The sequence below is a fragment of the Ptychodera flava genome, chromosome 15, assembly GCF_041260155.1.
Source record: "Ptychodera flava strain L36383 chromosome 15, AS_Pfla_20210202, whole genome shotgun sequence".
Taxonomy (NCBI): Eukaryota; Metazoa; Hemichordata; class Enteropneusta; family Ptychoderidae; genus Ptychodera; species Ptychodera flava.
The window spans coordinates 11,140,187-11,167,499 of NC_091942.1; the positions used below are offsets into that span (position 1 = coordinate 11,140,187).

The window sequence follows — 27,313 nt, forward strand, 5'->3', positions numbered from 1 at the left end:
CTGAAAACCAGGACAGTTCGGAAAACAATTGCATCCATACCAGGTCATATTGCAAAATGCAGTCTGGCCTATCCAGATAGGCAAAGCGCATGTTTTGAGCATCTCTAACGAGCTTGATGAGTGTTGGTAAACGCTACATGGGAATTGTATGTTTCTGTCCTAGCCCCTATTAAGTGCCTGCATTATACATTCATGAAAGTCACCAGATATTAGATTTAATCGGCGGATCAAAACTTGAGGATTGATATCCTGGTAAAAAGTAGCCATGCTCATCTATAAACACTATCGAAGTGAGAAGAGACAACCTGTTTTTTTTCATTAGGCCAGATCATATGTTTATATATTTGTTTGTTTGTTTGTTTTTGTCTATTTATTCACTCCATCATCCAACATACGCCCACTTACAGGTTGAGGTATACCCACTATCCATTACGCCAACGAAGCAATATGGAGTAAAGAGCTTTGCTCAAGGGCACAACACCGTGCCAGAGTCTCGAGCTCGCCATCCTCCGATAGTCGGACCGGTACCCGAGCCATAGCCCCACGGTGCCTCCTATTGCCCTACGGTGCCACATATCACATGAGTTCACTGGGTTTGTTCGTGTTTTAGACGGATGGTCCTCGCCTCTACATAACTTGTTTACTCCCAACAGTGTGACTAACAATGTGTCAAATTTGAAAAAATACACCAATGAAATGAGCAGCTATGGCATTCATCATTTTAAAAGCCTGGTTCGAACCTGAGGACCACTTTTCATGACAAGGAAATGAGGTAAAACTTCTGAACGTTTCGAGTGTCTATACCCCCCGAAAAGTAGTTCCCCCAAAACACCTGCCCGTACCACGCAGTTGAGTGGATTAATCACCAAGCAACGAACTTAAAACGGAAGTCTTGATCACAAACCAATGTGTGGGCCACAGCATGTATACAAAAGAGGTGCAGCATCAGCTGCTTTATGCACTCAGCCATATAGATATAACTGAGATACTTGATAATTGGTAGCATGCGCAAAAAAAATAAATAAATAAAAAAAAATTATCTCGGTCAGGGGTTGATCAAAATACTTACAAAACAGGAAGTCACGCCCCTGCTTATCTAAAATAGTCAGCTGATAGGTATTATGGCTTCAAAACTTGTCTTTACTCAGTATAGAGAAAACTTTATTCACATGATTAATTTTATTTAATTCCATCAATTTTATGCTAACCTGACTTTCTGAGTATTTACTTCAACTGAAACGAGATTTTTGACGTAATAAATCAAGAAAACAATGTTTTCACATTTGACCTATTTGCTGGGTACACTGAATCAAGTTCACGGGTTTATCAGTAACACTATGTTTTTCGTCATTAACGAGGTATTTATGGTATTTAATATCACGCTAATAACCCGATTATGAGAATATGTGTCAGTTAACCTATAAACTCCACATAACCCCTTCTACAAGCCTGAGTGAAAATATAGGTCGCTTGAAGTACAGGACCCAGTTCGGATATCAATCAAGCATTATCCTTGCCAACCTGGTGTCAGGTTTTCCAAATATTTTGCATTCTGTCACATAAGTTTGGAAAGCTTACACTGTTCCGTAGCCTACGTTTGGCGACATCTGTAGATGGGCGGCATCGTACAGTGACCGATTTGGCGAAGCGAAGCGAACTGCTGGAATGCGCGGTGGAAAAATAATTGCCGACGTAAGTCGTAAATAAACACTGCTCAAGGGCGGATTCCATTTTTCAAACAAATTATCTGAAATCCTCTATCAAAGCACACTTTTCAAATGATCATACATCTGACAAACAGTAAGCCGATCGCAATTTGAACTAAGCCTCATTGACCACTCTGCGCACATGTTTCGTCAGCTGATGTGATGACGTCATACAGCAGGCTCCAGCGTAACCTTCAATTTCAATTGGAAATCAAAGCATTATTTTCCGCCGTAGAAAAAGTTAAACCAAGTTGTGTTTTGTCTTCTCTACAGTAACGACTGAAACAATACATAAGAGATAACTTAGGGTCAGATATGACATTTATGTGTCTCGGTTGGGGACAGATATCAGGTACTCTAAAATCAATGCAATGCAATTCTTTGCTTAACACGATCGGAACTAATTTGGGATAATTGGATTTTCATATTTTTCAAATTTCTCCAAAGAGTTAGGTGCTCTATAGCTGAATGTTGCAATATTACAAATTACTCATAAAAACAAACGTGTAACTTGAAAAGAAAAGCATATGAGCTTACATTTGCTTTTAAACCGACATCACTTCACCATCCAATTATCCCAAATTAGTTCCAATCGCGTTGCTTATCTTCTGAATGTGTCGACTCACTAAAAGCCTGCAGAGCATTGCAATTTCGATTGTCTTGTTTGTTTTTGTGTCAGTCAGTGATAACTGAAAATTTAATTTTCCCCAAAGAATTGCGACAGATTATTGAGGTAACTGAATTTCCAATCGCGGTAAATTTTAGGTAATTTGTTGCTCCCAGTACTGATTCAAAATTCTCACTGTAACCGCTGATTTCGTTCGTCATTGTGAAAGATAATGATTTAAGGTTTCCGTGTATAGATCAAAGTTTTTTTTTAATTTTCGGTTTCGATGTGCCTTTTTTCAGAATATGACCTTCATTGAGGTAAAAATAAATTTTATGAACAACTCACAAGAAAGATAATTTGTTAATAGTTAACAAAAGTTTAGAAGAGAATAAGAGACATCGGTACTGCTTGCGTTAATAATACCATTAACAACTTCCTATTATCTCTTGTTTGTTTGCCTATTTGTTAATTACTATGAAACTCGTATTCAGTGCTTTGGCGGGACACAGGTAATGACTACGCTGTCTAGATCATTTGCGCCGGCGCATGCCCAATAGGACTTATAAATAGACACGTTTCACCATACGGCATACTACGAAAACAAATGCTTTCGAAGCTTCTGTGCATTAAATTTACTGTAGCGTATTATTTTTTCTGTTTCATGCACACTTCTGAGTGTGTATTTCACAATTACAACCGTTCTGAGGTGTCTGATTGACCGTCGACTGAGAGCATTTTCATGTCATTTTCGGACCTGGAGGGCGCTCCCGCACATGGGATACCATAGACCACGCCAACGCCGGACTGGGCACTGCCACGCTTTTTTGTCTAAATGGAAAGAAAAACAATGAAAAATCTCTCAAAGGATATGAGAAACCACAGTTCCTCCGTGATGGAGGGACTGTGGTTAAACCAACAAAAACAAGACGTTACTGTTATCAGTAATTATTTTTCACCGGTATGAAACTGACAATACTTTCGCTCATCTGATTCTTGTAATTCTAATTTCATGGTGGTAAGATTGCATTTACGACCGATGTCGTGAATCAATTGGATGATTCTTAACCACGTCCATTTAATTCAAATGCTATAATAATTCGAAAAACCTGTTGGTTTTACGTTGATTTTATTCAATGTCAAAATAACGTCTCGATTAGATGAGGACGTCATTTCTTGGCCATACTTTTTAAACGAGAAAATGACGGCATAGGCGCTTTTTTGTTTTGAATGAAAAGAAAGAGGAAAAGAAACGACAAAAATGTCGGCGAAAAAAGTGACAAACACAAATGGGAAATGCCACCTCAGTGATTAATTAAATTATGCAAATGTTACAAAACTTAAAATGACTTATGTGTGTACATACGTTATGTGTTTTGGTCGACACGGTTCCTGTAATTGGGCTGAATTCATCATGGCAAGATTACGGTATGGAAAATCCATAAGATGAATTTTGGTCATTTAACTTACAAGTTGATAACTTCAATCACTCTTTCAATTTGGATTTTTTAAGTAAATTTAAGTTGATTATTTATCACGTTAAATTCAATTCACAGCCTGAGACCTCTTCGAAAACATGAGGACTTTTTCCTTGGACTGCCACTTCTTAATCTACGTCGAGAAAACGATCTCGGTATTGTTCGAATTCAAAAACAAAACAAAACAAAAATAAAACAGAAAAAAGCAAAAAGAAAAAGTCAGCGTTCGTAATTAATTCAATGACGCGAACAATATCACCAAACTGACTGTGTGTTTGCGTGTTGCTTTCATGATTCTTGTAATTCTAAATCCGTTGCGCTGTAAATATTGCCGATAACACAGATATGAAGAATAAATGAAATAATTTTTCGACCATTGAATCAGCAAGTTGATAAATTCCGTCTCTTTTACAGTGAGTTGGAAGTTAGCTACTTCATTATTTTCAGTATATCGTGAACGCGGACTCTTGTGCTTATACTCTTACTATTAATTCTGTGATTCGTGAACATATCTTTCACTTCGTTATGGTAGAAAACTTGATTTTTCGGGGAAAAATCGTTTATGTAAACTTTCCTAGTGTTTTTAACCATAAAATGGTGACTTAGTAAGTTACAGAAGTTGAAATCGGTTTACAAAGGGCCGAGCGAACTTACGCGCTTCGGAAGTGCTGTAAGATGCAGGATGAAATCGCCTGAGTTGTTTCTGTGAGTGTACTTTAATCGCCATCAAAGCAAAATAAATTAAGAGAGAATTACAGCTTCTAATTATTTCTCCAGAGAAGGGCACATATAAGATGAAATAATCTAAATATTTTACACCTGAAATCCATTGATCATTACTCACTGTTCAGTGATTTTTCACTCTCTTTTAGTGTTTGATATCTCTTGACGCCATACCCAAAGATCGAATGCTCGTCTAAAACTTATACCTTTTCTGCCGCCGAATGAACAGGTGCAGCCAACGTAGCTATTCATCGAAAAAGCTGTTCCAGGAGCAATTTTTGAGGGCAGGGGAAATTTTAATTTTGCTCGGATAGGGGACATGTTTTAGGGGGCAGGGAAGCAAATTTTAGGGTTTTTTTTGTAGGGCAGGGCAGGGCAGGTATCGGTTGATTGTCCTGGGGATAGGGCTTGGCGAAAACCTAGGAGAGGGTTACTTTTGAAACGGGGACAGGAGAAGTTGGTGTTTCCGGGGATGGGGGCACATGGCATGTACTTGTAACTTTTAAAGATATCTAGACTACTTAGCCTATCGCGATAGACCCCACATCTCACTGTATGTACTACTGTTCGTAATGGCCCGCTGCTATCTGTTATCAGTCTGCTTTGCCAGGGCAGGGAATATCGGAAAGGTTTTTTTCGCCACAGGGCAGAGGAGCTTCAAAAATTCACAGTGGGGAGGGGAAACAGGCAAAAATAAGTGGGGAGTGGGTAAAAATGAAGTTTGAGTGCGGAGGGTAAGTCGAACATTTTGTAGCGGGAGGGCAAATTATGAAAAGCGAATTAATTACCCTCTTGACTTAAAATTAGTCAGTTCACATTGCTTGTCATGTACAATGTATCTTATCATAGTAAGGACCCTTTAAAAGTGCATTGTTCGTTGGCTGCATCTCAATGAAGCTGACTCATGATGTCACATGGTCGATTTCAGAGTAGAGCTAATGATCAAAACTGTGCTGGTGGTCAGAGTTTCGAAACACCAGGTGGATAGGTTTGTTCTTAATTCTGAATAACTACGAAATAAAGATCAACGTCTTTGTAGTTTACATTATGCCGTCGATCGCGTGGGCTCTTAAAGTGTTGAGCTTTGGGAACAACAACAAACGCATTAACTTGTATATTTAGATCATCGTCGACCGGTTGAAATCATTCTTGACGCAAAAAAAGACATGTGGCGAGTTTTCACATACGGTTACTACGTCAGCGATCAAACAAATCGATTTTAAAATCCCGCTGGTAAACTACTGTATTATCGTGAAACATTCACTTTCAATAGTCTCCTGAATTTTAAGTAAGTTCTTTAAAGCGGTAGAAATTCAATTACTCAGAATTTATTGCTGCCAGTGTTCTGGAAAAGCTAGGTAACATAATGAAGGTATCTTTTGAGTCGTTTTAATAGCCTCACCAAAAAAAAATGCAAGTCCCTTCAGGCAAGTTTTATATACATGTCACAGGGTGTTGGGACAATGATCGGTTTAATATTGTCGACAAGTTAGCAATAGTGTCTGTAGGCCATTAAACACACGATTATGACGGCGATATAGCAAAATCAAAATTACTCCTAGATCCTGACGCCAAATTTGTGATCGTATGGCGAGAAGGAAAGTTCTTCAGTGCTTTCAGGTCATAATGCCTAGAGATGTGGTGTCTAGTTAATATATGTCATCGTTTTGAATTGTCTGACAACATGCTTATCGTATTACCATATGGTCTTGTTCATCAACGGATTTTTACTAGCTTTTGCACTTTGTATCTCAGTCATTTTGTCGCTGAGTGTTACTGTGTGCTGCCTTGATTGAATACGTGCGTTTTAAATTGTTATATTGATATATATATATATATATATATATATGTTTGCCTCTGCCGCAATGTTCAATTGCCCAAAATGGGATAATAAGATTGATTGATTGATTGATTGATTGACGATCGTACATAAAGTGCAGTATGAGCCATACTGATTTTTAACTGGAACTAATATAATATCGAGATAGGATCCTGGCAGTCCAATTGCTCACAAACCAAATGCCCTCAAACCAGTTTTCAGTTCTGAAATGATGGTCCAGCAACACCCTTCGGTGACATATGATGATTAAAGAAGAACATGTGGTCGGATTTCACGGCGTACCATGCTACTCATATTAATCTGACTGTCAGACACCTAAGTATTAAGTACGCCCAGGTAAATGACCGAGCCCGGCAGCCAGCCGGTTACTGTCTGTCAGTATGTGAGTAAGGGTCCCGGAGTTAAGTAAGTAGGTAGGTAAGTGAGTGAGTGAGTGAGTAAAGCAAGCCATTGAAATAGATTTGGGGGATATTATAAATATATAAACTGCTAAAGCTCTCATTGATGATCGATGCATACCAACAGTATGGTACAACTTTTCTGCTTTTGCTCAAGAAAGGTCGAAGTGACCTTGCTAATAACGTCTGATTGGGTCAACATTCAACGATTTGATGTTAATCAATCAGATATTAGAAGCTTGAATACCTATGCGCTATATATATATATATATATATATATATATATATATATATATATATATATATATATATATATATATATATATATATATATATATATATATATATGACACACTGTGTAGTAACTTTCGTCATAGACTGAACATGTGTAATGGTGTCACCTGTATATTTTGGAATAGACTATGAACTAAATAAGGGTTTCCAGAGGTTATTTACGTAAGCAGATTACAATGTGTAAAATATGGTTTTATTAATCATGATCATAATTTCTTAATAATCATAATTATAACAACAATGTGGTTTCCAGATGATATTTACACAAAATAGACGACATCGTTTATAGGAAAGGTTTTATTATTCTGTAGCATTCATATCAATAATTTATTGATTTTCATGATTAATTTTTATCATAACAGGAAAAATAAACAAAAATAATGTCCAATTCGCCTGTGCCAGGCAATGATGCGGCACGATTTATGGGCACCCAGCAGTCTGTATTATCTGTATTGAATGGCGTCCAAAACTACCGCACACTTTCTCAGACAATTACATGTATCACTCAAAGCTATTCCTATAATTTCAGGGCACATAGTTTGACTGCGGTACATACTCTCTTTCTCGTTTTACAGGCGTCACTGTGGGCCTATAGAGATGTACTCATTGTCGAAGGAGGGCGGGTTGAAGCTCAGACATGGTCGGCCATGGCACTGTGTCCGATTTATAAGGTTCGCATCAAAATTAATTTGCTTATTTTCGTATAAAGGTGCCTGACACCTGTAGATGACCCTCTCTTCTGCTGTCCTTGCAAGAAAATGTAACAAGATGTAAATCACACTTTTAGACTTGTTTCGCAAACACCAAACAATCGGGGATATCTCTGGAAGACCACTACTCTTAAGTCGCTTATTTGGTCTTCAATTTATACGTTTGTATTACATATATCTTCCTGTACCAATGGTTTCTCTATGGCTGCATTTTGTATTGAAGCTTGCGAGTACGCCACTTCAAAGAGGATCTACACCATCCAACACATTAATTTAATCTTGTGTAAATCTTGTCTAGCTCTTCAACCTCCTTATGTCATTAGTCTAAATATTGACTCGGCATGCATGACAAACTCAAAGCAAGAAACGACAGCAGCTCTTTGGTGCAGACTTGCAGAAAGCAGGCCTGATCTGTGTAAACAGTCACGAGTTGTGTGTATCTTGTGTTGCTCAAGATGCCTCGAATCGTTTTTAGGAAACTGAAATAAACAGCAAATTCTGTCAGCAAGTGTTCAATTAAACCCTACAAGCCTTCTTTGAAATTGACCTGCGTGACTTACCGATAGCGAATGCGCACAGCAAGCGAAGGATTCCAAGAAAATTCAACCAACCAACCAACCAAACAAACAAACAAACAAACAAACAAACAAACAAGCGTTAGAGTAAATTCCTATAGGCTGTTGAATTAGTATCCTTGATTGCCCTATAGAATCAAAGATGTGATTTTCTACAAACGATCTTCTGCTTAATGATAAACAAAATACTTATTGGCGACAACATGCACTAAGCTCACATTGGCTGTTATATGTATGCAAGAATAGGTGGCTTATTCTGTTCCATCAATCCGATAAAATTAATTGAGTACTTTACACATGGTCACCAAAACTCCCGTGAAGTGTTTTGACGACGAAAACAAAGACAGGAACGATCCTCTTGTTGATTAATGCCACAATTTATTTTCCCCTTATCGTAAAATAAACGGCATGTGACCGACGCGTCTGAGTGAGTCCAAGCAAATGCCCAGACAAATTAGTCAAATTCTGATGATCACGAATTACATACTATTTTATTAAAGTACTTCTCACTCAATCCTTCGGTTTAGTTCTACGTTGTTTCTTTTCTTATGTCTGTTATGATCAACTCTACAAGAACGGCAGTCCTAATTATCTTATCTTAGTCCATTTGTCCACTCCACAACGGATAACCCGACAATTAATTCACTGAAAATCGTAGAAAAATCAATAGATAATTACATTTCTTAGCAGGGCGTTTACCTAAATGAAGAATGCACGACTGACTTTTGGAGCGATCGGAGATTTGAGTGTGTACGTTACACTCAAAGCGTTGGTGTTTTGGGGGCTAAGCCCTAAAAAGTACTTTGTTTGTACGCGCATCGGTTATCAAGAGTCTTCGGTTTGAGTCGAACCAAGAGGTACAGAGCAATACGGTGTCGGCTCTTGAGACTTTCTGGCTTGTCGAGGGCTTGTCAGAAGAGGTGTTAATGAATAAACAAATCGACGTGGCAGACGAGAAAACGGAGTCGCTAGGGAGACTTGTCACACACATCGAAATGATAATGGGGTGGTAGCGGTCTCCGGTTTACCTCTATGAAATGATGCAGACCCAATCCCCAGAATGTAATGGACTGATTGTAGGATTGTTGTCCTTGTCCTCTGAGTCCCGAAAAAAGGCGGGCATGTTTGTCGTCTTCACCTATACCAGACGGAGAGGTTTTATAGCATTATGTGGTATCCACATTCCCAATTTCAATTCACAATACTCGGAAGATCGTATTTGATACTCTTCTGACCAAAGATACGGACAAAACGGGTGAAAAATTTCATCGCTACATCTTGCCAGCTCAAAAAGTCCAGAAATTCAGTGAGTTTTTATCAAATGAGTGGTACAGTTACAATGGCCAACTTTTGTCAAGTTGAAGCGTTTATCGATTTATGGACATTCCTTTGATAAACTGGTGAACTTAATGACATCTACACCAATGGCATCAAGTGTCAGCGGGATTTGTTGTGTCGTGTTTTATGTCCATCCTAATTCCAGTTCTAATGATCGCCTCGGACAGGTACATTTAAGTTTCTGTTTACCGATCTTGTCTTGAGAAGGGTAGCACCAAGCTTGGTCAGGCGATTCTCGAGGGTCTATAGTAAGGCGCGCATAAACATTTTACTCTGTGACCGACTGGTGAAATAACCTGACTATTAAATCCGACTCTGAAAGGCTACCGTGTGCACTTTACCATAAATATTTGCCTCGGGGACAGATTTTGGGCTTTCAAACTTTATCAATTCTATTCTGGTCTAACACTTGTGGGGGTTCATTTTAAAGCTCTTGGTGAAAGAAAACTTTTCACTTATTTAGTTTTTCGAAAATCGAAAGATTTGTTTTTCTCCGTAGAGTTAACACAGAGACGGCGGCCATTTTGAATTTAAATATCGGTAAATGTCAAGTAATTTGTTTCTCTAGCACTAAAATTTGCACGATGACCCCCCCCCCCCCCCCGATTTTTATTCTTGATTTTGAAAGAGAATGTTTGAAATATACCTTGAGGAAATTTTGAGCAAAAGTTTAAGTCTTTCACTTTCGAGGCGCATACTACCTTAACAGCAACATTTGCTTCTCTTTTCGACTAAATTTCTTGCACCTAATCCGACACAGAAATGCATACAGCTGTTCATGTGGAAGTTTGAGCATCTTATCTGCGGTGGTGACGCCTCCAAAGAGAGACTGGACCACTCCAATTACCTTAGACAGTTTCACCTCATTATCAGAAAATCGCGTCGTCAGATGACAGCAAAGACAGATTTTTTGTCACAAGAATCAACAGGTGGTTGTACACACTCTTGCGTTTGGTGTTTACTCACTCAATAGGCAAAGATTCTACCGGACCAATCATATAGTGATGTTTAATGCCCACTTCTCATATACAGTTGATCAGCGTGACCTTTTTGTAACAAGAAATTGCCGCACCATGGAGTTAGATTGAGTAAGAAGTTGTACGTGCCATTCTCTTGGAAGGGCCTTTATAGTTTTAGCAAGTTCATGCCTCATTTTGTGGCCACAAGTCTTCAGAGTAGGGCTTGCATCGGCGCAATTAACCCTTTGAGTGCTGTAATTTTTCCCACCAACATTTTTGTGTATAAGTTTTCCAATTTTATGATCTTTTTGTGTAATTGTTTTGATACTTTTGGACCAAATGGACATTACTTTGTATTGGCTGAAGTTTTTGATTAACATTTCGGGAAAACCATCTGAAAAAAAATGTCTGGAACTGAAAAAAATTATCTGCGCGATATTTTGTAAAGGCGACAAAAATTGACTTTGGCACTCAAAGAGTTAATAGTCCCGTGATAGGCTGCCCACTTGATCCAGGGGTAAATCCTGAGATGACCATGTGATGTGCAGTAACTCTATATAACTGATGTGCTGATGATGCCCTCCTTCGAATTAATCAACTAATGTTTAACTCGGAAGCGAATCAACATGTAAATCCTTTTTGATTAATTTCTAATTTTCCTGCACCTAATCAAATAACATAAATAATGTGGATTGTGGTATATGTTTTGATTGATGTAGAAAAAATCTTGTCTAGATAAGCATAAACAAGAGGCCGCATTTGTATGGCTCAGGGGGCATTTTTGCGCCATTAAGTGGTTGGCCTTATTCTCGTACCCAATATTGACCAATCAGAAAGCTCGTACGTGACTTCATCAATTTAGTTCCCCGTACTCGACAATATCTGCTCCGCCGCCCATAATAAGTGATTATCATAATCTACTGTAAACTCAAAGGTAATTATTCCCTAATCGTCGTCAAAATTAGCTCGCTCCAAATGTAGGCATTTCTCCCCATTTTGTCAGAGACCTTGGCTGTTTTATTCGCTCACGGTCGAATCCGGTTTACGCAGTGGGCGATACGGCGTGACTTCAGGCTTTTTGGTTCAGACAAAGAGCTAGGGCTGAAGAGTGCTGTCCCGAACTGGTTCTCGTAGGTAAGCCAATCATTAGAGTTTTTTATACTCTCCTTGTTGCTTACATACACAGCCATTAGTCATAAACAGGGTCTGGGAGTCTAAGGGTTCCACGCAACAGACAGGCGCTCATTACCACGCGGTGCATGTTGGTAGCTGTTCCACCGAGTGTCATTACTGCGGCAATCCAGCCTCACAACGATTCTATTTCAAGGGGGAGGACTTGATAGCGATTTTAAAGGTAATGTAATTAGCTGTCAATAGTGCGATTCTGGCATACTGAAATTGCCCGTTGAAACTTGCGAACACAGCACGACTGCCGCCGTCCTCTTTGTCCGGTGTGTGTATACGTACGACAACACGGGTCTGTCAACAGCTTTTGTGAAAAAATAATTCACATGGTGTATATACATCCCGTAGTGTATGTTTACCCGTGGATTTAGCCCAGCTTAACACAGCATCTCATCGTAGGGCTTCAGTACACCAGTGTAATCGTATCATATCAACTTGCCGGCCATTTCCTTCCTGCCGTGATTATTCTTTAAACCATGAGGTAGATAGCGATAATATCGTGTCCTAAATTGGCCTTGGCCCGCTTGTATCGCCATGTAGATCTAAACCGAGTTAACAGTACAATGTTTAAATTACCGTCCTTAGCTGTGTACATTTATATAAAGATAATGTGCGTGGCAGCAGCTGAGAGGGTCCGTCAGCACTACGGTCAGACCGTGGTTGCACCTTGCACAGGGGGAGGCCATTCGAAATTATAAACAAAGTCAGATCTCCGTATCCCTGTCTGGTTCAAAAAAGATGTAAGGTTCGACCTGTGTCGAAAAATAGGAACAATTTCAGGTTTTTTTTATCGATTCAGATAATACCATACTGGCATTGAACTGTACACCATTGGGGCTCCTTATCCACACAGCCGTGCTCATAACAAACAACTCACATATCATATAAATGCCAATGTGCGTTCATCGTGCTAAGGTTCACGGATCAGCCCATTCGATTGGAAGTCATGCCAGTAGCGAATAAAATGTGTATATGTGTTTATGTGTGTGTATGTACCTGTGTGATGGGCAGCAGGTTTGACATGTAAATCTCTCACTGTAGAGTGACCGTAGGGAGCTAAGCTAGCCGTTCGTTTTGTGCTCAAAGTACTTAGTTTGTGCCAATGGTTGATATAATTCATCAAAAAAGTGACATTGAAGCCTCTGGTGCACCAAGTTAATACAGTGTTTGTACCAAATTGTTTGCTCAATGTGGCTAGCTACGCCTGCAGCCGGATTCTTCAGCCCACTCCACGCCGCCCGTCCAATCGATCTTTCCAGCGCCAATTGGAACAGACGATAAAGCGATACTGACGCTCGAGTGGCAAACTACAGTGAAAAAAGGGTAACTAACTGCCCGCAGAAGTAAGTGGAAGCAGGGAATTCGCGCACAAGTGGCTTTCTAACAACAATATGGAGAATGAAAAATTTGAAGGTTAGAATACCGGTTATTAAGTGGCTACAAAATCCCTCGTCAAGCCCTTGAAACTTCGTGTAATTTACAATTAAAAGATCATAAAGACTGCTTGTGCATGGCACGCTCTCCATGGTAAAATGTTCAGAAACTCCAGCTGGGTAGTGAGAAAACTATGAATCTTAAAGTGGTTACATAAACACCTAAATAGTGAAATCATGATTTATTCCATCCCCATTTTACGTCATATTCAGAAAATTAAACATCCTATTGAAACAAAGTGAATTTCGTTGTCGCCATGAATGCATCGTTCAGAAGCTGTTCTGTACCTGAGTGTTCGCTTGCTAGCTCCAGGTTTTGAGCTCCTGAACCGTCTGTCGTGTATAATACGTGAACTCAGTATCCGCCACTCTGACAAGAATACCGGAATCTATCGTTAATAGACAAAGAAACCGGAATAAATCCCTTCTCATCGGTATATATTGAACTCCTGTCCTTCAGTCTCTAGAAAACTAAGCATTTGTTAGCTTTGAATATCAAAATAGCCATTTTATTTTCCAGAAGAAAATCATCCACATAGACTAACAATGCCAGTTTGCAATCATAAGTCTTCGGGTGGCTTATCTTTCGAAGTTGCCGTTTTTGCTGAAAGTAAAAGTTTGGGAGAGAAGCTCCAACACATTAAACTGTAAAGACTAAAGGTTTGTAGTCGCCGTACTTAGGTGTTGAGTGTCTCTCCCTTCTGGTTAGCTTGAATCCGAAAGAACTGCATCCTTGACATTTTAAAATTTTGAAGCATTCCTTTATGACATACAGGTATCGTTTTAAATTCGGGCAAAGGCTGAAATAATATTGAAACTGACAATTCACCATTATTCCAGGCCGCATGGTTTATTTATTTATTTAGTAATACTTGTTTGTTTTTTGTTGTTTATATGTTTTTCATCCATTTATCTATGAAAGATACCCTACACCAATAGACATAACTACACGGTAAATTTGACCAACTGAACACCGACTTATGCTAGAACCGTATCAGCAGACCGTATGCATATCACACGCATCGATTATTTTGACAAATTGAATGAAGAACTTACTCAAACATCAAAACTATAACTATATATATATATATATATATATATATATATATATATATATATATATATATATATGTATATATATGTGTATATATGTGTATGTATATGTATATACATGTATGTATACATACATACATACACACATACATACATACACATACATACATACATACATACATACATACATACATACATACATACATACATACATACATACATACATACATACATACGTACGTACGTACGTACGTACGTACGTACGTACGTACGTACGTACGTACGTACGTACATACATACATACATACATACATACATACATACATACATACATACATACATACATACATACATACATACATACATACATACAATATACACGTTTCAGGCGACGACTTGTGAAAAGTTACCATTGGACACGAGTTCATACATGTACATTACCTACTGATGAATTTTCTTTATTATTGATAGAACCAATAGCGCCTTCCCTTTTCCACATTTGTGTGTATATAAAAACCGGTAAGTGTTCTTATAAAGCTGTCCCTGTGTTATCCGTGGAAATATATGACACTCGACTTACTTTTTAAAATCGACATAGCCTGACTACATTCAGCGTCCTATCATTTAAGTATTTGTTCTAGAATTGATTTATTGAATCAAATGTTGCAACTTCCTAACGAGTATTAAGGCAAGACCAGATGCATGGAGCAGAAACCGTAGAGTTTTAACGGCGTGTAGAAAATCAGTCTGTGTCCGATTTACAACTACGAGTATAAATAGGTTCTGCCGGTAAAAAAATTATGTTTTTAGAATATTTGGGGTATTGCTTGACATAACCATATTTCTAAATAAGAATGTCTTCAATTTGAAAAGCAATCATTTGAAGGGCCACACTACAGCAAGGGGTATGAATTTCATCTGAAAACGAAATATACTCCCGAAATTTTGTTTACGCCTACACTAGACGCTCTCGAAAACCTGTGCCTATGACAAGCTAGCGAGACACCAATGTGAAAATGCTGGTCTCGGCAACATATTTAGCACGCCGTGGGCGTAATCCAGTTCTTCGGCAGAACCACACCTAATCGTACCTATAAATTACAAGTTCGCCCCTCGTCATAAACTGTCTTAAGTTGTTCGTTGAGCCATGAAAACAAGTGAAATTTATGGCTCCGAGGGGGGCAGATCTCCAAAGTGAAATAGGAAAAATATACCGTTCGGAGCATGCATACATGTGCAAAGCCAAGGCACTGTATTATATGTGATCTATCTATCAGTTTCAGCCCATATTTTTCTTTCTTTTTTCCGGGTGTCATTTTGTAAACCGGCGCGGCAGAAGTAATGAACTGGGAGAAACTAAGAATTTCGATGCCTAGTAGCAAAACCACCGCCGATATCTGAGCAACAAAAATTGTCCGTTTGTGTGTTTGCTTGAGTACCTCAAAGATCCGTTCGTTGTCTGTCAGTTATTTCCCTCTCATCATAATGCGACAGGCACGTTTGTTTGGGATCCCAGTAAGCGGTTTAATTTATAAGGAACATGCTTTGAAATCATGCTGGTAGTATAAGGGTTTGTTCGCGAAACACATTTCCCATGTTGGTATAAGAAGAACGATGTTATTTCTAACCTATTTTAGCCAATGGGTCGCTATAGCTGTAGACCGTGAAGGAGTTCAAAGGTTGTTGTCTGGGTATACCATCCAAAATGACCCTACCTAAGAAACTGTGTGTTACATTTCTGCATTAATGTACAAAAACTTGATTGCCTTGACAATACGTAGCTCTATCTATACGATTAAAACAACCTGCGTTAATAGAACACGTGCACAGATAACCTCACAAAGTAACACTGCTAAAAATAGGTCACGACTGCTACCCCCGGGGGATGTGTAGCCCATATTTACAACTACAAGAATCATGACCGTTTTGGCGTGGCATACCAAGGAACCTCGCAAAGGGCAAGGCTGAAGATGACTTGACCCACACTTAAAAATTTGACAAACTGATATAATCCTAGATGATTTAGTTACTCAAAAGAGTTGTCGAAGCCCCCCAAGAAACTCCTTTGTTTTCATAAGGAAGATCTGACCCAGTGTTTTTCCAATAGAGAAATTGTAGTGAACTCCGGCAATGGAAAAATGTGACGCCCGACAACTCAAAGAGCTCAGCAATTGAAACAACGCAGAGATAGCTCTCAGAATATGGAGCACCGTTCACTAATTTGAAGCTTTCTGTTTTCTGTTAACTCGAGACCCCATCGATGTTGCTGTGCAACCTAGAATATTTCAGTGGATGGTCCACTTATAGTTTCTTTTCCATGAAAGTACCGTATTTTGCTCCAAATCGACAGATCAGAGTAAGATAGGAAACTAGGGATTCAAGAAGACAGGTGTCATGTCAAGTCTAGCTTTAAATAATTTAAAGTAGAAAATCTGTCTCGTGAAATGCTTTTAATGGCGACAGGGACTACCGTAAAGCATCTATGGGTAGTGCTCGCTTGCCCGGTCTGATAATAAGAGTCTGCATTTGATTGCAGCGTTGGTTGTTGAATGCTGGTGCCATACGTTTCAGTTCAAAGCAGAATGAAAATTGCTAATTCCTGATGGTTGATGGAATACTGGTATCATTTCAAAGTCTTAGCCAAATGAGAAATCTCATTGCAGTAAGTGTGCACTGTGCCAATACAAGAAAAACTCGTGCAAGATATTTCTTATTTAGTATTTAAACAAAGGTTTTTTTGAATATAATTCTTTCTCTGATAGAAAAAGTGTAGTCTGTTCGCCAAAGATTATAATTCCAGATTGAAATATACATCTAACTTGAGACCAGAATGCAGGAAAAGTGGTGTTGAAATAATAGACACCAGTTGAAAATATCTTTTGCTTATTTGCGCGATTCTTATAAAAGAGTAAGACCTCTTCTGAAAGCAACTTACACGGACCTTCATAGATCATTCAACGATCCGTTCGGCGTAGTTTGTAACCAGGCTGCCTGGGCATGGTGACAATGTCAATGCCAAATTTAAAGTCCTTCAGCCGTGATTCGGTAAACACCAATGACATGTTGAGCGTGTAGAACACGATGTTAAACATAGTTTTCGGATGTGATGTTCCTGTGATTCAAATAGTTTCCTTGCTATGAGAACCGGCTTCAGTCACTGAAATGCGGAGCCACCTCATTGCGTGGATTAAAAATCATCGGGTCACCATAAAAAGATTACATGTAAGTTAAAGAATGTCAGAGTATTCGAGTATGTATATACATGTGGTTACAGCACTCTTTTCCTTCGTACAATACAAAACCAGTCCCTTCCAGTCTATAAGTGACTGAAACGTCAAAACAAAGCAACCTGATCAGTCAACAATTTCAAAGTCTCTGTTCGATCCAAAAGCTGTGCAGTTTCAGAAGGTAACACGCTGTTCCTTGTCTAGGAATTTAAAATGACTAAGGACTGATGAATATATTTCGTTACTTTAACCGCCCATACTTTTGGAATTAAATTTAAGTTAATGCGTACTAACATCGCTATTTCTGGCAAAAAAACATAGCCAGTAGGAGACCCGTTAACCAAGACCCTTCTCCTTCGCCTCCATGACTGCAGTCTGTACCCAATTCAATCCTTCGATACTTCGGAGGAAATCCTACACTCACAAGGGTCCACCTGTTGCCACTATCCCTATCTTTGTCATGGAGAATTTTGTCGGAGCTCGTTTTTGCTTGATTTCCTTCAGCAATTTTACTCATTCGCGAAAAGCGAAAGCCCTATGAGACGGTGAGGTGCCCGCTACCCATTACCCAGTAAAGCGAATAAGGGGTACAGTGCCGGGCTGAAAGGCGAAAGCCCAATTAGATTGTAATGTCCCCACTACCCATAAGCTATTAAAACAATGAGGAGTAGAAAGCCGTGCTCATTGGGACATTGCGCCTTGTTGGAGTCTTGAGCTTAATACCGTCCTACGAAAGCGAGTCCTGCGCTTTTCATTGCGCTGCGATGCCTCAGCATCGTTGTTCAAAAACGACGAGAGGGCATAGATGCTAAAGAAACTCGAGGCATCCAGTGAATTCTGCAGTGGCGTGGCAGAGCCTTGTTGCCCGCTCTCAACATTTCCACTGATAGTTATTCATATTGATCAGTGATATATCGCATTTAGTGGTTGTCTTCATCAGTTTCAAAAATAATTGGCACAGTAAATACTTACTAATGCGATGAATGCAAACATCGCTACAACAATTCATTTAAAAAAGAAGGGAGTGATTAAATTTCATCTAACAAAGCGAGAAATACATGGAATCATTTTGGTATATTTTTTAAGTTGCATAAGACCCTTTTAGCCACCCTGTTCGATTTGATTCTTATAGATTGAAATATCGAGTTTGATGCTGCTGGTCATCATCATTTATTTATCTAACTCGTTTATTCCGATGAAAAGTTTTTTAGTGGATACAGAGTTACACCAAAATTGGATTGAGAATTTACATTTTTCGCGTCACTCATGTCCAACGCTTATAGTTTTGCTCAGAACATCACTTAGAGGTAAAGCTTATAGGCTATTACCACTCTTCACAAAACCTGAACATAGTTCAGGCCAACTTGCCGACATCTTTGGGAAAGTTTTCTTCCATTCGCACTCCATTCAACTCCATATTGCGATGTGTAACTAGTCCACTCATGCGGGGTTTGGCATTCATTATGTTTGTTTACTTTTTTCGTCGATTCGGTTTTCCACTCGATTCCAACAAAGCCAGCGCGCTGCACGTTCAGTTTACGGAAGTACAGAACAGATGGCATGCATACACGTTGTAAAACATCACTCGCCTTTCCACCCTCCCCATCTTCCCGGTCCCCAGCTCGAGTCCTCAAATAGGCTCGATGTCAACGCCCACAGAGTAACCAGACATCGTGGTAGCCGGCACGCTCGCACCGTGTTCGTTCCACCGTGAAGAGCAAACACCACTTCCCCCAAATTATTTGGAAAGTGCTCCACTGTTTGCCAGGGCAAACAGTTCTGTCCTCATTAATTGAGATAATGTTTTGCAATTAACTGACAATTCAATATTTGAGAGTCGATCATTATCAGTATAATGGTCTAGTGACACTTTAACCGACCCTGTGCTATTGGCCGTATGTTGCGGACTCGGCTCTCTGCTATCACAAGTACACAATTCGCAGTGTCTTTCTCACCATTGATAACACCATTTTTCAGCATCTTACGTCATTACAAAATTGATCCAATTGAATATGGTATATATGAATATGGCATATTTCTATTTTTTTGCAAAAGACGCTTTGACAGTATCTATTGGAGAAAGGCGTTTCGGCCAACGACGACGTTACGTTATGTGTGAAATCCACTCCTGTTGCAGACTGGTTTCAAATAAATTGACAAATCAGATATCACCTTAAGTTTTAAGACCTTCGGATGCCATCTCAGATAATTGAATGTGAAATAATCTAACTACGTCTACAAGTAAATTAACCCTAGCACCAAACATTCATGGGTTTTAGTTGGAACTTCCATGAAGTCAGCCGTATTTCAGGTCTGGGATGGCCTGTCAAATATCGAAGCCAGTAAACATTATAATCGTCTCATTTCCAAAGGATATTTTACTTTTAATATACTAAATGTTCTAAGAGTTTGTAAGGCACTTTTGCCAAAACTGAGCTAGTCGCGCAAATGTATGTTTACGATGTTACACTTAGCAGTTTGCGTTCTTCTTGAAAAGTTTCCAAGGCAATCAAACCTGTTGAAGGGAAAAAAATGCTGCATTCATAAATACCAGAGTTGAAATCCATTATGCCCAGTCTTAAACGACCTAAAGACCGGTATATCCGGTTTGCAAGCACAGTCTGTGTACGACGTCGAACAATTGTATCGTTTTTCAAGACGATTCATAAACGAGAAAGTGGACGCGAAACGTGGTTGCTCGACAAAACAAAAATGCAAGTTGCACCAAAATCGCTACTCTCGGCAAAGAGTTGTGTGCCATACGTCACACACTTGAGAAAGAAACAGCACGAGTGGAATTTCGCTGGAGACGTTGAAATGTACAGTGATATCAAACACGACGTCGCCTGATTGTTCATTTCAAGTAGTTTACTCGCTCCTTACATACCCAAGTTAATAATAGGGACTGAGATAATTTAAAACTACCTTTAGGTTCATAAGTCCAAGAGCGAGTGGATATAATTTACGACAGTTTTAGATTTCGGGAAAATTGCCTCTTAAAGCCCCATTAGCTGCGACTTTTGATGTACTCCCCATCACTTTGTTCCCGTTTATAAATTACAACGACTTCTTCTGTCCCAGCAAAATCAGGTCGAAATGTACAATGTTGAGTTTGTCCGTACAGCCTGTATGCGTGCAATGTTAAATGTTACGTCGTTATCGGTCGTTGAAATTTAGTCCGGACTCAGAAGCATCCTTCTTTCGTCATGACGACTAAATAACAAACAATACAATTTATAATGCCTTCAAGGCGAATCCTCAAATCTTACAGCTGTCTTCCGATAATTTAACCTCAATTACAGTGTGACCAATTGGTCTGATATTGTATATTTCCTTTGATTTACAAAGTTGGTCGTGATTGTGTTCCATATATACCTTCATATGACTGTCATGATATCCTTGCATTTCGTTAAGAGGCTCTTTCTGTCGTTATTGATGTGAAAACTGACGGAGCACAATTTTTCCGCACACGATTGACAACTGTGCAAACGAATCTTCGTGAACCCCTGCATGGATGAGTGGACTTCAATTTTCCACCATATGTCACTCGTCAGATTGAATATCCAAAACAAGTAGCAGAGTTGTACACATTTTGAAGTTGAAAACGATTAAGGCATGTATACATGGGACGATTAAAGAGAATATCGTTGTTGTGAAGAATTGTCCGGGTAATGCCAATGGGGCCCCTGCACTGAGTGCCGGTTTAATACCGTTCACCGTCAGCTTTGAAATTTGCAACGATTTCACCATCCGCGCTCACCGTATCACAAAGCTGACGCCGTTATCGCCGACGGATCAGTTACTGCGGCTCGATAATCGGCAATTAAAGTCAAATCAAGCCGAATTAACTTTGCAGGTGTCAACTTTTGTATCCTGCACCAGGTGATGGTGGCACTAAATACTTGCATTGCGTGTCTCATTCCAAGTTTGGTTGTCCGTACAACCACCACGATGCAGATCAGTTCCACAGAGAGGGGGAAGAACTAAGCTTATTGACGCTCAAAACCAACCGACCATGATAGACAGTTAGTTTCAACCGTTGCCTTTAGGCTGGCGCCCACGTATCGAATACGTCTTCTGGTTATTTACAAAGTTTCAGTAGATCAAAAAAGGTCTTTTAAAATCAATAATTCGCGATATGATCACTTCGAGTGACATTTAGCTCGTCTTCATTCCGGATGTCAAGTTTCCGATGACGATGGATTTAGTGTCTTGTCAAAATACGACGGTTACTATGGTAATCCAGATGATACCTGTTCGCCGGAAAGTGCCTAAGAATATCCTTTGTCGACGATGAAAATGACCAATACGTCAAATGTATTTCGGTACGCACTCTCTTGCAAAATTTCAAAACAGGCAACATCCTTAGCAATATTTCCCCTGCTTTTGAACAGCAATGGTCTATTACGGATGATTGGGTGGAACTAGATATTTTTATGTTTTATAGTGGAAAATTACTGCAGGGACCACAAAAGGAACTTGTATATGTGATGATATTATTATTACTTGTGTTCTCTATAAAAGCACATTCGCCTATTCTTTAAGGAATGAAATTTAGTACGCAGTACCACTCATTTGTCAACAATTGGACATGGCGCACCTACATGTTTTAATTGACAAGGTGAACAGTAAGCATATGGCCATGACTCTGGGAATGGGACATGAAACACTATTTACAAACACCACAAAACTTACTGGAAATGCACCATGAGTTGCAGCTAAGTGGGGCTTTTCAATGATTTGCCCACAAGCGAGGACAAACGTTGATAAGTGTAAGAAGGGGACGATTTGAGAACGCTCTATAACGGTAGCATGCGACATGGGGAGATATATTCTGACTCTCAAATTTGTACAATATTTTTCCCGGTTTACCGTTTGTTTGAACTCATTTTGAAGCTCTTGGAGCAAATAAAATTTTTACCCTCTTAATTTTTTGAAAATCGAAAATTTATGTTTTGCCCAGTAAACACCGGGATTGCGCAATTTTAACTTCCAAGTGCTGGTGACTGTAAGATGAATTGTTTCCCTAGTACCAAATTTGCGCTTTGACCCCTTCAATTTTTATTCTTTTCTTTGAAAGAGGATGGATTCAATTTTTTTTTTGAGGAAAGCAAATGTTTAAGTCTTTCACCTTCAAGGCCCACACTGCCTTAACCCTTTCACCAACATACTTTGTCCCAAATCCACTGTTTTCTATGGTAAAGTTGGACCTGTTTACAGGGAACTGGGGTGAAAGGGTTAAACAGTACCCTTTCTTGATCGACGTTGTCTATCCTCTGCCGCGTAATCACGTGGATGTTCCCTTCGTCAGACAAAATACCTTTCAGAACAGCTAACGAAAGCTACGACACGAATCAACCGCTCTATGGCTATGAGAGGACTGTTTGTTTGTGGCTTGACTTCACTACGATAGAAGGAATCTGCATCGACCGCATTCAGTCATCACTGGGAGACGCTTTGAAACCGAGAAAATTTCCTATTTTGTTTTAATTTTTTCTGCCCTGGGCTTGCCAGTGACTGCACGGCGAATAAATCAATGACAAAGGGTGCTGTTTGAAGTCTGTGAGAGCCATGCAGTGTGGCCACGGTACGATTCCTGGTCGATACTATGCATTTCTCCCGAGTTTGCGTAATTTTCGTTATATATGGAGACATATTATCCCACGGGCGCCAATAGTGCAGTGAACCTGTGGGCTCTGTCTCGAAATCTGTTTCCTGTTATTAACATCAAGAAATATACAACATCCAAATAATTTATTACTTGTAATGTCTAATGCACTTTGTTCAGCGACGTAGTGTCAGGTTTGCACGTATATTCAATCATAACTAGCAAACAAACCTTCCCCAGTACTTGTAGCTCCATTTAGGGTCCAGTATAGTCATTCAAAACAAGGGTCTTTGATGTTTAGTTGATTGTTATTGATTTCCTTGCAAACGAAATGTTTGCCCATCTGAGAAATGATGAAACAGAGATGAACGAATGGTCACGACTTCAACCAGTTTGATTGTTAATATATGTTTAAGTATTTGACAGATGGACTGATTAGCTATATTTCTGGCATTATTATACCGCGCAATATTAATATGTTTACTTTCCCATGGAGTTGCCTTCCACATATCCCATGGTCATTCTAAACAAAGACGCCACCCTTTGATGTTAATTTGATTGTTGTTGGTTCCCTCGCACAAGAGTTTTAATATTGTTCCTATAACTGGAAACTGCCGTCAGCCGTCACGTATCAACTCATATGCCTTCTCATTCGCACATGAAATTCATTAACGACAAGAGTTTTAATATCTTTACGTCTTCGAAGTATAACGGTGATAACCCTTAAACTTATTCTTATTGTTACACCCGGTTCTCAGATCCCACGTTATTTTAGTAGTTTCAGTGATATCATCGGTGGTAACAAATTACCGATTCCGCCATTCCTGTAAGAATGTTATCGAAGTTCGGACGAAGTATTCACCAATCTTCTATATTTACGGTTGAACTGTAGCATCATCAGCAATCCTTCCTTCTCTTGTCTTGCACCCTCAATCACTAGAACGGAGCATTCTGGTAGTAAATGAGCTGGTGAGTTTCATTTAGCATGGTGAAACAAACCGCTGTTAATAAGAATAAATATGAACAGAATGTCGTCAGAAGATGACGACCTTGTTAACAAAGTTCGGTAATCTCTTGCTCCACCTCTGTTCCCGTATGTAGTCTTAATTGCGCCAAATCGGCAGAATCAAATTAAAACTATGGCGATGGAAGAAGTGATATCGATAAAACTAGGGGAAATTGGCTGCAAATACTGCACAACAAGTTTCCCTTGCCGTAGCGACCGACGACCAGGATCAGAATGCAATGCGGATCACAAGGCATTGCTTTCAGACTCTGAGAGTATAAGTCATATTTTAATGACTTTTTTGGAATTCTAACGGTTTGCCCTCTGCCCCCAGCCCTATTTCATTTGAGTTATGGTAATTCAGTTGTGACAAGAAAATGGTGATCAACAGTCGACTCTGCAGCGAATTCAGAAGTAATCTATTTTGGACATAATTTACGACTACCAAAACACATAATATGTAATTTATTTCATTTGAAAAACCGCTCACAGCACAATTATATAATCTACGACACCACTGAGACTTTTTTGTTCAACAAGGGGATGTATCCTTTGCAGGAGTTATTTATCCGTATTTACATCTCTTTAGCATGCTTCTAAGTTCGACTTTGGTTAGATAAAAGGAAGAACTTTAGATTCTCCCGAAGATGCACCACCAAATCCAATCAGTCGCCCTTAGCAACTCAGCGCGTAATGCATTTCCATTAAGATACGGAGTTTTTGCACAGCATGTTATTCCTTCAGTAGTTTGCTAATTCTTAATGAATTATTTTCTGCCAAAACCGCAACTACGCTCCAAAATTTCACAGTTAACTGTGATGCATGCGGGCGACTCAATTTTAACTGTCTAACCGTGGGTTTGGTACACAATAACAACATCGTGCAATCTGGCTAAAAGCTGATTGAAATGATGAAAGTGTTTTTATAAACGGAGCTATGTATATATTTTCATTTTAAAATGTCCATATGGCCACCGTATAAACCCTCAAACATGCAGTCAGGCAATCACGTACGACTGTAGGTCAAAGTATTACATATAAAGAAAAGTCGCCATATGGAACGTACAGTTTGATTGCAGCATCTAACTCACTGCATAATTCTATTTTTTTGGGAATTTTATTTCCAATTTGATCCCTGGGAACACTTACAGTCCCCTTACTCCGATAAACGTTCCTCGAGTTACTGCTTTCCCGGTTAAGCAATTTTTAAAACTTGGCGATTCCAAGTAACAAAAGATTTCAGATGCTTGAAATAATAGGCACTTCTTCCCGTCTAATTTATAGAAACTCCTTTTGCTGGGTATTGCATATGATAATACATAATTTAGATTTATGGAGGACGACAAATAGATTTGTTTGACTTAAAGTTTAACCGTCAACCGTATCAGTGACAGCTCGTCAAAGCTTAATGTCTCCAATATTGAGAAAACATTACCTAGCACAAACTAATTCATGCGAAATGATTTACGCAAACCTCATAATTGCACGAAATAAAACTTTTATAGCCTTTTTTAGTTTTTAAATTGTACTGGAAGTCTATGATTTACGTCCGTTTGCTCGGTCATATAATAACAGCCTATTCTACAGCAAGTCCTGTGCCGTCTGTGATTTATCCCGCCTCTGATTTCTGACAGCCCGGTCATTAGGAATCTCACGATATCCTTACTTCGAGTCTATTTGTTGAAGGACAAAGTATAAAAGACATCATCGTTTCCGCAATTAGACTCAATTATAACGTTATTAAAACCTAGAGAGTCCCAGACAGACGAGTCGCAGCGCTGGCGCGTTCTGCACGCCGCATAAGTGGCGCAAATTCCAGCGTTGAATCTCTTTCCTCCGCTGCGGCACAAAACTGCAGGGGGCTCACCGTGTGCTGGTTTTACCAAAGATGCGTATTTGACTCTCTAAATAAGGTACGTGCTTGATTCCATGCGAACTCAGTATCAGTGAATAGCTTTGATCATGTGTTTGGAAATACCAATGTTAATCCCTTAGGGTCTTCATTTATGATATTATCAGCTCGTTGGAGCATGATCGGTGCATCTGTCATCCTTTGTGGCAGGGATCACCCCTTCCTCCAATGATAACGAAAAATGTCGATGGAGTATACTGCCCGTATATCGAACTTCGCTAAGCGGGCACGGGGAGAGCTCGATAGCTGGAAAAATATGCGAAAATATTGAGAAAATGCAAGAAGAGGATTGTCAGAATTTTTTCTTTGTGTACAACGGACCTTTATTTAGGAGCAACACAACTGCACCTGTACCGTATTAAATCACTCAAGTAGCCATGATCGCATATCGATTTGAAGGTGTGAGCTTTTGAAAGACCATCCAAAGTTCAATTGCACATCTAAGCCGTTGCGACAAAAGGGGCTAAATTCACTGACCCTTTCGCCGAATGTGCTGGCTCTCTTGTTAGGTTATCAGTGCAGACCTACTTCCAATGTCAATGATGGCGAAGGACATCCAGATAAACTGGTCACATTGCCGGGTTTTAGTGTGAAATGAAAATATTTCGCCGATCAGTACATCAACTCAGATTTCCCTCCACAAACAAGGCCAGTCATTAAATATCTGATGACCCAGTTGAGCAATAACACTTACTTTTTCAACAATAAATGGGACGTCTATGATGATTCTTTTTTCATTTGAGTTGACGTCATGTCAAACGGTGAGTTTTTTTTCCAGCAGTTTCTTGTATGACAAGCTGAACAAAGTCTACGCAGTAGTCAAACTACACTCCCTCCACAGTGTGGTCAATGATGTCAATCTTTTCCCGATCCAAACAAATCGAATTAAGCCCCCCTTCCAATTCACTATGGTAAATTCGACAAGACTTGAAATCCCAGGGATTAAATATAGAAAAAGCTAAGGGTCCGAGTGCACCTGTTTCCTATATTAATCATGTTTTTCGTGAGTTTCTGTCTATCATTTTTGGCGCGCGCGCACACGAGTCGTCCACCTGTCAGCAGAGATCAGATGCAAATGATGAGTACACACGCTGGTGCGAGTCGCACAAACTGTGAACGTTCACAGAAGCTTTTAGAATATTCAACGCACAATTTCGACTTAACTCTCACACTTGTTAGTTAAGGTAGAACGCGCTTCGGGGACAGATATTCGGACTCTCAAACTTTTACAATTCTTTTCTGATATACCACTTGTGGGGGTT

At 39.4% G+C, this 27,313-nt stretch overlaps 1 protein-coding gene across 3 annotated transcripts in view; it reads left to right on the forward strand.

Annotated features, from left to right (window-relative positions):
- The first annotated feature begins 11,459 nt into the window (after positions 1-11,459).
- LOC139151151 (protein PERCC1-like) overlaps positions 11,460-27,313 on the forward strand; it is a 39,178-nt gene continuing 23,324 nt past the window's right edge. The window contains exon 1 of one of the 3 annotated variants that reach the window (XM_070723717.1): positions 11,460-11,762. The gene's annotated coding sequence lies outside the window, so the exon portion shown is untranslated. Of the gene's footprint in view, positions 11,763-11,823; positions 11,983-25,866; positions 26,053-27,313 lie in introns of those variants that run through there. The other 2 variants (XM_070723718.1, XM_070723720.1) reach the window with 2 other exon arrangements.